The sequence below is a fragment of the Hyposmocoma kahamanoa genome, unplaced genomic scaffold (assembly GCF_003589595.1).
Source record: "Hyposmocoma kahamanoa isolate Upper Pololo Valley unplaced genomic scaffold, ASM358959v1 65, whole genome shotgun sequence".
Lineage (NCBI taxonomy): Eukaryota > Metazoa > Arthropoda > Insecta > Lepidoptera > Cosmopterigidae > Hyposmocoma > Hyposmocoma kahamanoa.
This window is the reverse complement of record NW_020653853.1, coordinates 12,755,823-12,771,004: the sequence shown is the minus strand read 5'-3', so window position 1 is coordinate 12,771,004 and position 15,182 is coordinate 12,755,823. Positions and strand designations below refer to the sequence as shown.

The 15,182-nt window shown below is 33.7% G+C and overlaps 1 protein-coding gene across 2 annotated transcripts in view; it reads right to left on the bottom strand.

The window, feature by feature from the left end:
• Positions 1-14,738, bottom strand: part of LOC113231240 (transcription factor hamlet-like) — a 178,647-nt gene extending 163,909 nt beyond the window's left edge. The window contains exon 1 of one of the 2 annotated variants that reach the window (XR_003310548.1): positions 14,402-14,738. The gene's annotated coding sequence lies outside the window, so the exon portion shown is untranslated. The remainder of the gene's footprint in view (positions 1-14,401) is intronic. The other variant, XM_026465467.1, reaches the window with a different exon arrangement.
• Between the last annotated feature and the right edge of the window lie 444 nt (positions 14,739-15,182).

Below are 15,182 nucleotides of genomic sequence, written 5' to 3'. Positions count from 1 at the left end.
ACTTTTTAGGAAACCTAAAGGTTTAATTCCCTGTAGAATTAATTTTGGTAAAACTGTTTTTATATTGTTCTGGTCTAACTGATCCGCGTAACGCCCTCGAAGCTACTTTTATTACTCTGGTACGCATGACACATAGAATTGGTGATATGTCTAAGGGGCTGATATCTGTAAATTGACGGCCAAGTGATAAAATTTACGGTATTGTCTAAAATATTTAATCTGTATGTATGTAATATGTAAAAATTACTTTGTTTTGTTTACGACGGAATTGGTTTCTAAGTGTAGTATTTTAAAATACAATTTGTACATTGGTACAATAAAACCCACGTACATTGAATTTTTTTTATGTTGATAAAATATTGAGCCGTGACAGTCTAAACGTCATTGTAATATCATAATTTGCAAAGAATGAGCTTTCCTTCTTGCAGACTGTTAACTTAAGTACACAAAACACAGTTTAATTGCGAAAATATTTACGTAAAAAGAACCATTCTTAACACTCCACAAAATTCATCAAGATTACAATCAAATTTCAGCTGTCACACCAAAACTAACGAATATCACTTTCATACACAGATCCATCTATCTGATGATATCCATTAAAGTAATAACCTTGTAATGAGCGTACACGCAACTGGCACGCGTCGGCAAAATCTGTTTTAGATTACACTAATTTGTCAGCTGGGAGCTTTCCGGCGGTAGAGATTAAAACTTAAATTTGAATATAAGAGATTGCTTTGTCTGCGTGGAACTCAAGATATTTGGGCTCAGTGTTGACCCTTGAGGATTTATTAACTCCAGTGTTTAGTAATGGCAACGTATTTTTTGGTTTTTTAATGGTGATGGAATTAATAACCACCTCTACATGTCTGCGCCCATTTTCAACTTTCCCGTATAGGGGATCACACACGTGACACGTATGCATAATCTTACGAAATACAATTCCAAAATAAAGTAGATAAAATAGGTAAAGTAGATAAGAGCTCGCCTTGGGAAGTACTGCCTTAACCTTACCCATTTCTGCCGCCAAGCAGTAATGTTAGCATTACTGCGTTCCGGTTTAGAAGAGTAAGTGTGCTGTTGAAATTACAGGCACATGGACTTCTCAACTTATGTCTCAGGGTGGCAGTGGCAGTGCCCCTCGTATCTTTGCGATTTAAAGCTCTGAGTGGCACTGCAACTGTTATGGACAGGCGTATAGCTTACCATCAGGTGCAAAACTTGTCAGTCCCGTCATTTGATATTATAAAAAAAAATTGTTCGCCAATATTGTAATATGAGAAAATACATCCTTCTAAATTTGAATACAACATGCAATCAAAAGCAAGTACATTAATAGTAATTAAGTGACCTCGTTATGAATATGAATATTTCAAAAATTAATTATAACAAAATCTATCGTATACTTAGCATATAAGGCACATTATAATATTAAAAAAAATACTTTTTTTTATATAGGAAATGAAACTATTTTTCCGGATTTCAATCGCGTTTATTTGTTTTTTCAAACAAACTGACGTTTCGGGTCATTTACAGGACCCATGGTCACGGTTGACTGAAGTGGTACAGTCTTCCAATTCTAATTTTTAATATTTAAAATTTGTAAAATTAAAAAAAAATTACGTTGCATTATACCTCTATGTAAAGACTTTATAGGCTATATTTATGCTTATACGAAGACAATAATCGAATATACTATACAAGTCCAAGACCTAAGGAATGCCTCTATGAAAACCATAACAATAGGCTGACAAAAACTATCCCACGGCATATAATGAATAGAGTTCGAAAACTAGGTGAATCTTGCAATCGTGTTCTTTTTTAAAGAAATATGATCATTCTTAATTTCAACACGTTTCCCACATATGAATGAGCCACTGGAGGATGGGCTGACAAATTACATACAAACATACACACCATTCAACACTATTCTCTATCCGTAGGTAGATAAATAGGTTTCGTATGTCGGTATGGTTGAATGCCACATTCTGTTTTTTTTTTTTTGATACAAATGGTTTTTTGTAATTATAGTATGGGCTTTCACGGGTCTCTAGCAGATGGTGTTACGGCAATAAAACCCGAAAACAAAAAGCCGTCATGACATTCAATAAAATAATTATTAACGCAAAGATTTCAAGAAATTTTGATTTCGAGAAGAAAGAAAGAAGAGACACTTAGGAAAAAATCCTTCGATTCGGGTGGATACGAATCAACGTTTTCTAGCAAAACGTGACGGTATGCCAACCAAGACACGGAACGAACCAGCGGACCTTAGGAATTTTTCTATGTGCCTTTTGTACATCTTTGATTTTTTTTGTCGTAACACCACCTGCTAGAGACCTTCTTCTTCTTCCTCTTCTTCACTCAGCCAGGTACAGTTACAGTTACTAGCAGCTGACTAGAGATGTCGCTTTAATAATTGTAATTAAGTTTATTGAATGTCAGGATGTTTCCCTATCGTGATATTATTATTTTTTAATTCCGAAGCTTAGATGGCGCCTGACACGGTTTGCTAGAAGACGTTTGTATTAATAATTATAACAAACTAGTGGAGTAATTTCACAAAATAAATCGAACATAATGGTGGTGAAGCTTTCTGACAATCAATAAATTGAATGTAATGTAATAATTATTATAATTAAATAAATTAGATAAGTAATAGAGAACAAGGCATCATCACATACGTTGCTCCGACCCCAAAGAAAGTAACTAAAGCACTCGTGTTATGGAAATCGGAAATAACGACGTGACCACAAACACCCAGACCCGAGACAATATACAAAAGTCAGTTTTTCTACATTGAGCCCGGAGATCGAACCCGGGATCTGAGAAATGGCGACACCATGAAAACTGCTGTGCAAGTCACTCGATCACGGAGGTCCTCATTGCAAATAGTTTTGGTTTAAGTAAACTCTTAAAGACTACTAAAAGTGGACGGAGCTTAAACCAGACCATATGGATCATTATTTACAAAAGCGCAGCATAGTAGAGCGTTAATTCAGCAACTAATCCCTAATGCGATGTATAAAAAAGTTATTGCAGTGAAGTTAACATATAAACCACATAGTGATTGCTAGCACACATGACCGCTAAAGAGGAGTGAGTAGTACGTAATTTACGACATTAACCTGATTAAATTTGAAGAATTCTTTGAAGACATCGTTTTAATTGGTCACCCTTATAGTATACTAAACGGCTCGACGCGACATGGTATCGAAGGCGAAGGAAGGAAGCTAACAATTTACTTTGCGACCATGAAATAATGGCGGTAGTGTTTATTTTTATTACCAATGTACTTTTTGTCAGGAGTAAAACTTCATCATTATCTTCATCTACAACAAGACTTCCGTAAATTGTGCCGTCTACGTCTACGTCTACGATTATCCTCTATTCTCACCCATCTACGGCCTACAACTCTGACGATGTTCTGTCCCCATCTGGCTGAGTTTTTTTTGCTCTAACGATTTCTTGGCCAACATTCTATAAGCAACTTACCTACAGCAAACAACAACTTAATTTTTTTAAGTAGTAGTCATATTCGTGTGCCTCTGTAGACGACGAATACATAATCTGGTGCTACGCTAGTTGCTCTCATTTCACGAAGGTTCTATGTAGATTTGGTCCTGAGCAGTTACACGTATAAAACTGGATGCGTCGTTCCTATTAAGTATAGTAATCAAGTTTTATGCATAAATGAATTTCAACCGTGACATTACCGACACACTGAATATTAATACTGTTAGTTTAATGGCATCTAATCGATATAACTTTAGAAGAAAACGTGGTGAGGTTCATGTTCGCTTGGTACTTTACGGTGACGTTATCATCTATAAAGGTTAAGCTTACTGTTTTATTCAGAGTTAAATGAATGACAACGTTAGAATAGCCTCAAACGTTTGCCATAGATGTAGTACATTATTGTAGAGGCCGGGAAGTAAGGGATTGCTGGACGAGTATGAGTTAGTTACAAAGACGAGCGCCAGGGAGGCCTTTTATTAATCAGAATCCCTGTTCCCACCGAGACATATATAGAATTTTTCTCAAACAATGTGAGGAAATATTAAAAGACTAAAGAGAGGAGATGTTTAATAGAAAAAGAAAAAATAAATTGAAATTTAATTTTTGACGTGTTACGACATATGCTAAAAGAAAATGTTATTGTTTTTCCAGGCACATTATTAGTAGTCTGCTGTAAACACTGGCCAGTTGGCTGTATGAGATTTTTTGTCTGTTTAAATAGTTCATTATTAGTAGATAGATTTAAAAGTTTAGAGAAATGGACAGTAATGGATTTCCATACTTACTTTGCAGGCCTTGGCTGGAAAGAAGTCGCACGGTCCATAAATGACAAACTTTTGTGAATATGAACATTACTGCATTCCGATTTTGAAATGTAAGAGCGTTTGTACACTACGTCTGATTCGTAACAGTTCCGAATCCGAGAAATGACTGTCCGAAATGTCATAGCTGTCCGAAGTGTCATTTTATCTCTAGGTGTTCAAGCGATATTCGTATTTTCTCGGATTCGAATTCGAACCCACTTCGGATGTCGCTTGTGCACTAAGTGGGCCCGCACATCTTTGCGATTTACGGCTCTGAGTGCCGCTGCAACTGTCATGGATAGGCGTATCGCTCACCACAAGGCGCTAGACTTGTTCGTTTTGTCACTCGATATCATTAAAAAATATTGTATTCTGGTAATTTCGAAAAAGAATCTTCATGTTGAAATGATATCCTACAGTTAACCTGTACCTCCATAAAGCGCAAATTGTAGGTCTTACACCATGCGGGTATAATAATTGCGGTATACTTCAGTAAACGACAGTAAGAAAAGACAGTTAACAAGTCAATGAACAGTATAACGGTCCTAAGTTATATTTAAATACATCATAAAATAATCATTGCCAAGTGCTTCTTGAAAACGGCCACCATTTTTTAATTGCAATTATGCCGAATTACTCTCAAATAACCAGATTGCGTATACGTAATACGCAATTCGTAGAACGTAGCACGTTAATTTCAAAAGCGGTGGATAAACGATTTGATTCATATAATCGGTAACGGCAATTAGTTGATTATGCAACAATTATTATCGATTTCGATGGAAGCGATTGTTACAGATCACGACAAAGCCCATAGAATGGTCTTGCACCATTGAAACCGCAAGTGATGTTCTAATCATAGCTTTTTTTGCTACACTTTTTACTTTTCTGTGATCTAGTTTAAGCTTCAAAAGATTGGAATCGTGAGTTTTTGTACCGTGCGGCGTTACTAAAGTTGAACTACGTATTGCTTTCGATATATTTAAAATTTTTCTTTTTATATACTTTTGGTCTGAGTAGATTGATCTATTTTTAAGTAACATTTCCTTTTTGAATCTATGTAAAACCAAAATTCATTAATATAATTGTCACCTACGTTTTGTCTGCAGTCTTATAGAAATTCGACTCTTGTGATTTTAATTAGAGGAATGTTATCGGAATTAAACAAAAATAGGTATTTTCAAAATGAGAGTTAACACTATTTATTCACTGTTCCTTCCCTTTTATAGGTATTATATTATGAAATATGTGTTTATTTCAGTATTTATATAGTTTATATTAATAATAATTTATTATTGTTATTGATATAATTTTTTAATTACGCAATTTTTGTTTTCTTGTGCACGTAAACCCGTTATTGAAATTTTGTGTTCTGTATTTAGGTCTGCAGGAAGGAATTTATTTTAAAAATGAGGAGTACCTTTTGTTTGTGTTTTCCATTTCACTAAATGTGATTTGTGTTTCCTGAGCAAATAAATAAATAACTAAAAATATTTTAAAACAGTGCTACTGTTTTAACTACTCGTTTATCAACTTTTTCTATATTTAAATTCTTCTTTCGAATTTGACATATTATTTACTGAGTATCCTGTCTTAAGGCGTAAATCTCACGAGAACCCCAGTTTTTGTATCTAATTTTGCAACAACAAAACTTCCATGTCGAATTGAGTGATCATAACGAGGACTACAATAATGTTGAGCTAATGTTGGCATTCATGTGTGTGAATTTGTTCACACAATAGCGTTTTCCCATGCACCCGATTGCCATCATAGTAAACTTGCGTGGCTTACGCAATGAAGACCTACAGATAATGAAAGTGATATTTTTCTTGAAAAACACGTGGGAGTTGTACGGAGCTATATGGGTGCGCAATTAGGAAATTGGGTAATATGATTTAATTCTTGTAGTGTGAAAATGTTCTTTGCATCCTTAGTGTCATATTGTCATAATGTTTTTTATGTTTGTAATTTATGGCGTCCACTTTCTGGACCGTGGGAGGGACAAAATTAGAAACTTTGATGATGAAAGTCTGATACATCTCTCGACATCTCTATTATGATTTGATGACCTCGGCGACCTGGCGGTTCAGGCGCTGGATTATGAGGTCCTAGGTTTGATTCTCGGTAGGACCAATGTGGGAAATTAACTTTCTAAACTCTGGTCTGGGTGTACCGAGTAACGCCTCGGAGTGAATTCCGTAGCTCTGGTGCTTATAGTAAGTAGTATTTACCCTAATTTGAGACCAGGTAATTGATATGATTGTCAGAAATATTGTTAGAGTAAAAAAAACATCAGAAGGAAAGATTGAAGGAAGGCAAAGTAGAAGACCGTGGATTGGCTGTATGACCGTGTATTGCAGACTCGACAAAAGGGAAGGTAAATAAATGTACCGTCGTGTTGGAAGGTCCTGGAAAAAGCTTTCAAGATGTGGTTTAATATATGTATATATTAATAATGTAGATTGCTGTTCTTGTATAGTCATCAGTTACAAATATTATAACCTTATATTCACCTATGGCTATCGTAGAAAGCGCTTAAGTAGACCATTAAGGCTAATCCACCATTTCCAAGATGCCTATATTCGGCAGTGTCTATTTCAGGTTACTATATAGATTTTTGCAGTAACTAGCGCGACATATTTCCATAACACAAGTGCTTTAGTTACTTGTTTTGGGAGAGTAACGTAATTGATGTTGTCTAGTATATTATACACATTACAGCACAAAAAGAATACTGTGGTGTAAATACACTTTTTTTATCAGATTCGTATCGTCGAATATGTATGGATAATAATAATGACACTAAACTGGTGATTCCGACCAAAGATTGATTTATTATACATAAATGTCGCGTTATTCACTTAAACATTGGCGTGTATACTCTAACAAATACTCAAAATAAAATAATGTTACACATACACCTAAACGCGTCTATTAACCCATATGCTCTACAAAGCGTCTCTTTCGACATATTATATAATGATCACACCAAAAAACAAAACGCAAAATCTATTACAAAACTCTAATTAATCGAGAATTAAGATTTCACTTTTGACTCCTCACCTCGTTAGCCAAATAGAGGTGTATAACTTCGCCATAACTGTAAGGTATTAATCTTTGAAGCCTTAAGGCTATGTATGACATCCTCAGTAAAACAAATAATAACGGATGTCCGGAGAGAAAGGCAAACCTTGTTTTATACAGGGCGTTCAATAAGTCGACAATGACAAAAAGTCTGAAAAAGGCACACTACATAGTTGGTAATAGATTTTTAAAATTACCATCTAGAAGAAAGCGTTATTTGTCGAACGACTTTTCTATATGGACCTCGCGGTTTTTAATTAGAAATACGATAACCACATAAGTTTTTGTAAATAACTAGTATGAATTTTAAAAGAAAAGCAGCGCAGACGTCCTATTCTGCAAAGGATGGTAAGCCAAAGTACGCTAGAATCTCTATCGATATCGCTGTAAAATTATTATATGGACAAAAGTAGTGTGGTGTCGACGATCTCCGCTACGTGGCTCAAGGCGGTTGGATGTGTAAAGCTGAAAACAAAGCTTTATGGTAAGTCTTGGGAAAGGCCTACATCATGTCGACAAATTTCATTGAATTCGTTCATGATGATGACAGTATAACTGCGATCAGTAAGCCACGCGACAATAGTGAATCATTATTTTTTGGAAAGCCTTTATTGAGCACTCTACTGTTAAAAACCTATCTATGGTCTTATATTTATGTAATAAAATGCCTAAGGCACCCTATGTATAACATAAACTATAACACAATAAAATACTCCTCTATTTCTGAATTTACTGCCGTTTTATTGCAAAGGGATGGCAATGTTTGTATAGTAATTGTAATAGTAATTTAATTCTTTTATTGACTTTAATAATGGAAGGAAATTTGTTCGTAAGCAAACAAGGTGTAGTCTAATATAATATTGTTTTATTGCATATCGTTATGTAGAGTGTAGGTTTTATTTATTATAATTAAGGCGTCGTTTTATTGCAAGAGTTTTCACGAGCTGATTTCATTCTCGATATTAAAAAACTTACAAATTTAGAAATTTATTTACCCAGATGTATACCTAAATACGTACGACAAATAAATAACAATAAAAACAACAAACTACACAAAGAAACAAATCAATAGAGTCATCAAATTGTCCCTATACTTTCAATGATTGAACAAAATGTATTTATTACGTGTGCTTTTCATTTTTATTTAACCTATTTAGAAAAAGGATGAGGTTCGCAATTCGACTGTATGTTTTTTTGTACGTATGTTACGCGATAACTCTCGAATTTGTAAACAGATTTTAATGATTCTTTTTTTATTGGAAAGAGGGTACCTCAGTAGTGGTCGATTTAAATTTGAAGAAAATATTCCACTTCTAAGGTGGAAAACTAGGGGATGAATGACTTTTAGGGTAGGTTATTTTAGTACTCTGTACTGAGATTATATACGAAATGTTTAATAACATATAATGGTCTTTTAAATTTTTAATACATTTATTACATAAAACTAAATCAGGCCTATTTAAAATGTAATGTCTCTTTTTACTTAACAATGCCAATTGTAAAGTATTCAATCGCCGCGACGATATGCGGACATAGAATATAACACACGTTCGATTGACCTCAGACATTTGACTGCACATTATGATAATGAATCTGAAAATTATGCGATACCGTCTATGTCGCCGTCTGTGCATTTTTTACAATCTGAATTTCATCTCAAATGTACTTGAGTGCAGACTATTTCAAATTTCCTTGAATTTTGATCAGTGATCTTAGTCTATGTCTTAAACTACTCTTTGAAATTTATTTTAGTTTCTATTTAAAATAATTTAGTCAAATATGAATGCTATTTTGTGAGACTTAAGTTTTAGAATTGTGAAGCCGAGTTTCGTCTAGATTTCGTCACTCCACCCCTTTTTGATTGGTCTGCTTCGTGATTCATGTGTCTGTTGCACCAGACGAATATATTTGTAGCATAGAAACATTTTTTTCAAATACTCACAAGTTTTTTTTTTAAATTTCAACAGTTTTTGATAAAGTTGCTTGAGTTGTAAGTTACATTTTGAGAAAAGAAAATACTTACGGAAAAATGTCACGACGTTTTTGGCATTATAATTTTAATTTTTCCGTCTTGTTTAATACTGTCCAACTTAAAATTAGAGAACCTGTGAGTTCGTCGTTATTACAGGCAAAATGTGATTTATTCTAATAGTTTACTGTGTCATCTTTCGTATTAAATTTGAAACAATTCAAAAAAGCTTTCTTAATATTTATTTCAAGAACTTTTAAAATATTTTGCAAATTTGGATTCTAATTCACGCTATATGCAACATGGTCAAACATTTCGATTATTTTTAAATATTCCCAGTAAACTTAAAAAAAATTGTGGAGTTTCAAATAGTACTTTTTGAAAAGTCGCAAATTTATTTCAATGTGAACAACATTAACTGTGTTTGTGTAATCACATGGAAGATTTTAGCGTATAGCTTAGTGATGCGAGTGCATATAACTAATATAATGACACGCAATTATATGCAAATGCGGCTCGATGCAAGTGGGCTCGTTTTGTAATACCGATTGTCACATCATTGTCACACCTACTTCGACTAATTTTGTGACACAATCTCTGTTGCTATATTTATAAGAATTTTGATGAACTATACTAGATAGTGTATTGTTTGTGATTGTTTAATTGTCACACGCTTCGACGTTTTGTTGTATGGGTGCAACCCGAATGTTAAATAACAAAATGTTTCGGGTTGATGTATAAAACATTTTTAGATACCATTCCAAACTATTATCGGAAACGTTAAGTCCATAGCACGCATTTAGCCAAGGTGATAAATCCATATTATAAGCCTCGACATATAATTTTAAAATGAAACAATAGATCTGTACCACACATAAATTGTAATCCAGTACCCAACCCGTAAAAACATAAATCTTTCCATGACAATAACTCTTTATCCGTTAATTTACTTTCATCTCTCATCTTACTTTTTTTTGACAATCCCGCCATATTGGTTTAGTGTTGTAATTTTGTTTTTTTTATCGATTATACCCAAATCGAATCGTAACTTGTTTATTTAAATCTGATAGTTATTGCAAGTAGTAATAAGCATTGTAAACTAAATAATTGTTTATAAAGCTTTTGTTAACAGTATGTTTAATGGATATCCACCTTTAGGGGCGCATACGGCTAGATACGAGCAAATTAAATTTCAAATTTTAGTAATTTTGTAAAAAAATACGATAATGTTCTGTTATTTCATTACATTGTCATTTTCACAATAATTATTGCTCAGATCAATTAATCATAAAATCTTTTGCAGTTTAAATCAATATGTATTATAAGGATGGTCCATAAAGAGCAAGAAAAAACAAATACTATCTTGTCAATACGATAATGATACGGTTCACTTGACTGCGGCGAGGTTTCGATTTCTTTGCGACTCACGAACGGAGAGTGAAAATTTGTGACGTTCTATCCGAACCAAATTCGCAACTGTAAATAAAACTACAGAGAGCTGTATAGTAGGGTTTACCTTAGACTATTACAAAAATGTGATATTGTAGGACGTGCTTCAGTGGTACAAACACACAAAGTTCTCCATAAAGAGAACCTGCCACATCTGCTACGCTTGGCAGAAGGGATGGCGAGCGTAGTAAACCTACAATTTAATACACCGAAAGACATACATATACTCAACCGTATACGTATGTCACTATGTTAATCCTTAAAGCGCTATCTACATGATGTGAGGTACAAGGGATTTATTCCCGTTCTCCGTCCGACCGAAACAATTTCTGTGAAATAAGTAGTCGACTCGACCATATTAAAAGACGCATGATGCGAATGAAGCTTCATTGTTTTTTTGATTTCGTTGAGTATATTTATTTGACAGTAATTGTTTCGGACAAAGAATTTTAAAGGTAATACAATTCCATATCTACGGCACCTATCTTCTGAACTTCATTTACTTTCTATCTAAAATATTTGAGGTAGTTCTATTTATACTTTAAATATCACAAAAATGTCATTCTTTCGTTTCACCTGGCAAAGTAAAAGTCAGCGTATACTAGAAATACTTGATAGGCACTACACCGACAACGCCAAGAGCAGAAAAATAAAAATAAATCATTCGAGTAGTGCATTAAATCAAGTTTTAACTCAGCACCTCTACTCCACCTAAGGGTAACATTTATAGTCTTTAGCCCAATCATTAATCTCGCCACGACGGAAGTTGCTAGGCCGACAAGTCTGATCCCAAAATGTCAGCTCTTCCAACAAAATATATAATAGATATAGGCAGATAACAACCGGAAAGTTGTCTCTTGGCACCTGATCGGCCAATGCGATATCCAACCAGACGCGTCTGTCAGTTACTTAACTCTACGCATATTGCAATAATAGTGAAAGCGAAAAGTCTAATTATTTTTTGTTTCCTTTTTTTTCACAACACAGATGACATAGCAGTTTAGTTTATTGTGCCAAGAATGCAATCTTCTATCGGCCAGTGTGAAATAGATTGATTTAAAAAGTGATTGACTTTCAAAGTAAAACGAGCGCACTGTGTATTATGAGAAAGAATGAAATAAATGTTCGGAAGATTTAAATTAACTATGTAACGAGTTTAGTTGGTAGATGGGTGATAAGCTTTTTGTGCGTATTTCGATAGTTAGGTCATTTTCATTTCACTTTCTACCGTCGAAACGTTTTCGTACGATTCTTTATTTGCACGGCACCACATTGTAACGTAGTTTTCAAGATTGTAAAACGACCTATAACTGTATTCTTTCGCCGTAAATCATATGCCAATGAATGTAAAACTTTATAGAAGTTAAACAAAGGTCAAATTTGCTGTCCCGTATGGGGAGTAAAATCGATTAAAGAAAAATGGACTAGAACATGTTACAGGTTTATACTATTATGTACATACATTTATTTTGTACGCACGTTGTTTAATAATCTTGTAACTAACTAAATGCGATTGGCGCACTTCCGTTACAAACGCCAAAGATAATATCTTGTTCGTTCGACTTGTAGTTAGTTTCCTGCTATATTAGGAGTGGATTATTGGGTGTTAATTGTATATAAGATAGAGAGCGAAAGACGACTTTGTGTAATGAAAATAATTGGTAGTAACTCCAAGTGGTAGTGAATCGTTTCATGTTTATTTGTGATTAGAAATTTCGGTCTGAGTGTTATAAATAATCTAAATATTAAAAATGTTTAATCCAAAACTATAGTCACATCTAGTTATTTAAATCTTTACGATATTGTTATTGTAATAAAACACATAAGTCAAACGTGAATGAAATAAAATTGTTTACAATAATTTTAAACGTTTTTTATTACACAATTTTTGTTTAATTATTTTTTATTTAAATTTTACGTCATACACGTTCACAAAAATATTAATATTAGTGATAAAATGATAAAGCTTACAAACAATACGATATACTATGCGTTTAAAAAAAATACGAAGGAATTTGAAAATAATGTGTATGACGACTCTTTACTTACTTTCTCAATCGAGGCTACGCCAATCGAAAACAACTTAAAGCATTTTACGTACTTAGCATAACTTAAGACTTTAGTGAACAAACATTAAGTGAGATTCACGAACTGTTTGCATACCTAAATAAACATTTATTTTTATAATTCTCTTCATTCAGCCGATGTAAAAGATAAGCGCAATTTCGCGAATGCGTCTGCCTTAATTTTTTCTTTTTTTGCAGTAGCTGGCTGGAAAGATGTCTGTTCAGAAGCTGAGTACATGTGAGAAACGCATTTTATGGGTAGTTGACTGAACAGAATTGACAGCGGCTTTTTGTGTAATTTGTTTTCTTATTATATTTTATCTTGGGGCGTAATTTTGAAATGAAACTTCAACGTGACGTGAAGGTAGTTAAGATTAGTCTGTTTAATTAAAGTGATCATATTTGTGTTGCGATTCCTTATTAAATTTTATCTTTATTCTTTCCCAAAAAACAAAGAAAGAACGAAAAAGGCAAATATTTGTACAGCTAATTATTTAAAGGAATTGAAAATATGTAAATGAAAATGTGTTTCTAATCACAAAGTATCACATTGAATCTTTAATTGTGTTTCAAAATACGTTGCGTCTTCCAATATTTGGAAAAGTAGTTTTGTAAGCTGTTAAATATATTTCTATGTAATATAGAGAGGTGCGAATACTATAGCAGAAGACCAAGCAAAAAAATTTTGCCGTCGGGCAACGGGCGACGGAAAGTTCAAACTAACTTTCTGGCTTACTAGGTCAAAACAATTTTTTTTCTTGAATTATTATTCAAAATTAATGAAAATTTTTGCTTTCTATTATTACCATTTTAACGGATTTTGAAATAAAATTTTCAAGTTTCTGTTTCATTTTGTTATGCTCGTTTTACGATTCTTCTTTAAAATTTAAATAAAGTTTTGCATTGAAGTGATTGAATCTTTTATTATTATGACAAACGAACAAATTTTATCGACGCATATTTTTTTATTTGGTTTTTTATGTAATTATTAAAGGGAAAACAATTTTATACGCATTTTTGTGAAATGTAAAAAAAAGAAACAAAATATTTTACAAGTTTAAAATGGTAGTAAAGCTGTTTTTTTAATGGAAACTGGGTTAGGTTACATACAATAGTATTATTGAATACTACTAAAATCAAAATCATAAAAATAACCTACCAACGTAGACAAAACTTAATCGGCCGTAAACTTCCAATGAAAGCTTTTTTAATCTACAAAAGAAGACAGTAGCTAATATGCTAAGGAATGATTAGTTTTTACTTTTTCATATTTGTTTCCTAAGCTAAGCTGGTTAGCTTAACATATTTTTTAAGAAGCTAACCTAAACTTTGACATTTAAACATGAACAAATTTGTGACAATTAGAATGATCACTGCAAAAAATTGATGACGTGCTATAGCAATGCAATTAACTGATTGCGCTTTTTTAAGTAAAAAAAATTCAAATATAAATTTAGGTGATTATTAATTTATTGCAAACAATATAGGTAACAATAAATTCAAAAGTCTACCTGTTATCACCCCAGAAAAAGTAACAGAAATATCCTGCGGCTTCCGCTCCAGTTCAATTAATGAACGCACCAATATTTTACAAGTCCAAAAAATCCTTTGCAAACTGTACTTTTTAAATACGCAATTGCTCTAATTACACAGTATCGATTTCACTTTTGCTAACACAATTAGTTATCACACTAAATAGTTTTGATAAGTTTATATAAGTCACTGAACACTGGTCTTAAAATTGTTATTTTTTGGACTATCCATTTTGTACGGTGTTTTTTTTTTCAAAGAGTCCGCGCGAGCTTAAAGCTGCGGAGCGTGCTGACGTGCGCGTGCGCTGCCCGGCGTGGCATCGCGTTATCAGCGCGAGCGACGCGGCGCGCGACAACAACAGAACTTGAGAGCCGATCTCAATAATAACAAGAAAAGAAAACGGTCCAGTTTCAGCGAGGCTTCCGGATGGGTCGCGGACGGGGCGCGGCTGTCTCGTTCGCGCGTAGGCTATCGTGTTTCTCTCTTTGTCTAACGGTACTCGCGGTGTGATAGCGCAGTCGCGAGCGTGACACCGCCCCGTGCGCAGGCGTCGAAGCCTTCGCTATGCGCTAATCGCTTCCCGCCTTTTTTACGAGTATGAGATCGGAGAATGCTACGTATCGTTTTATGTAGGGTTAAATGGATTTCGTTTAAGGTTTTGAATAAAAATAAATATGTTTTGCTAAAGTATAGCTTACAAATATTTTTAAATAATTGAATCGCGACTATTTTGACGCGCTAGTATAGTGCGTCTGGTCT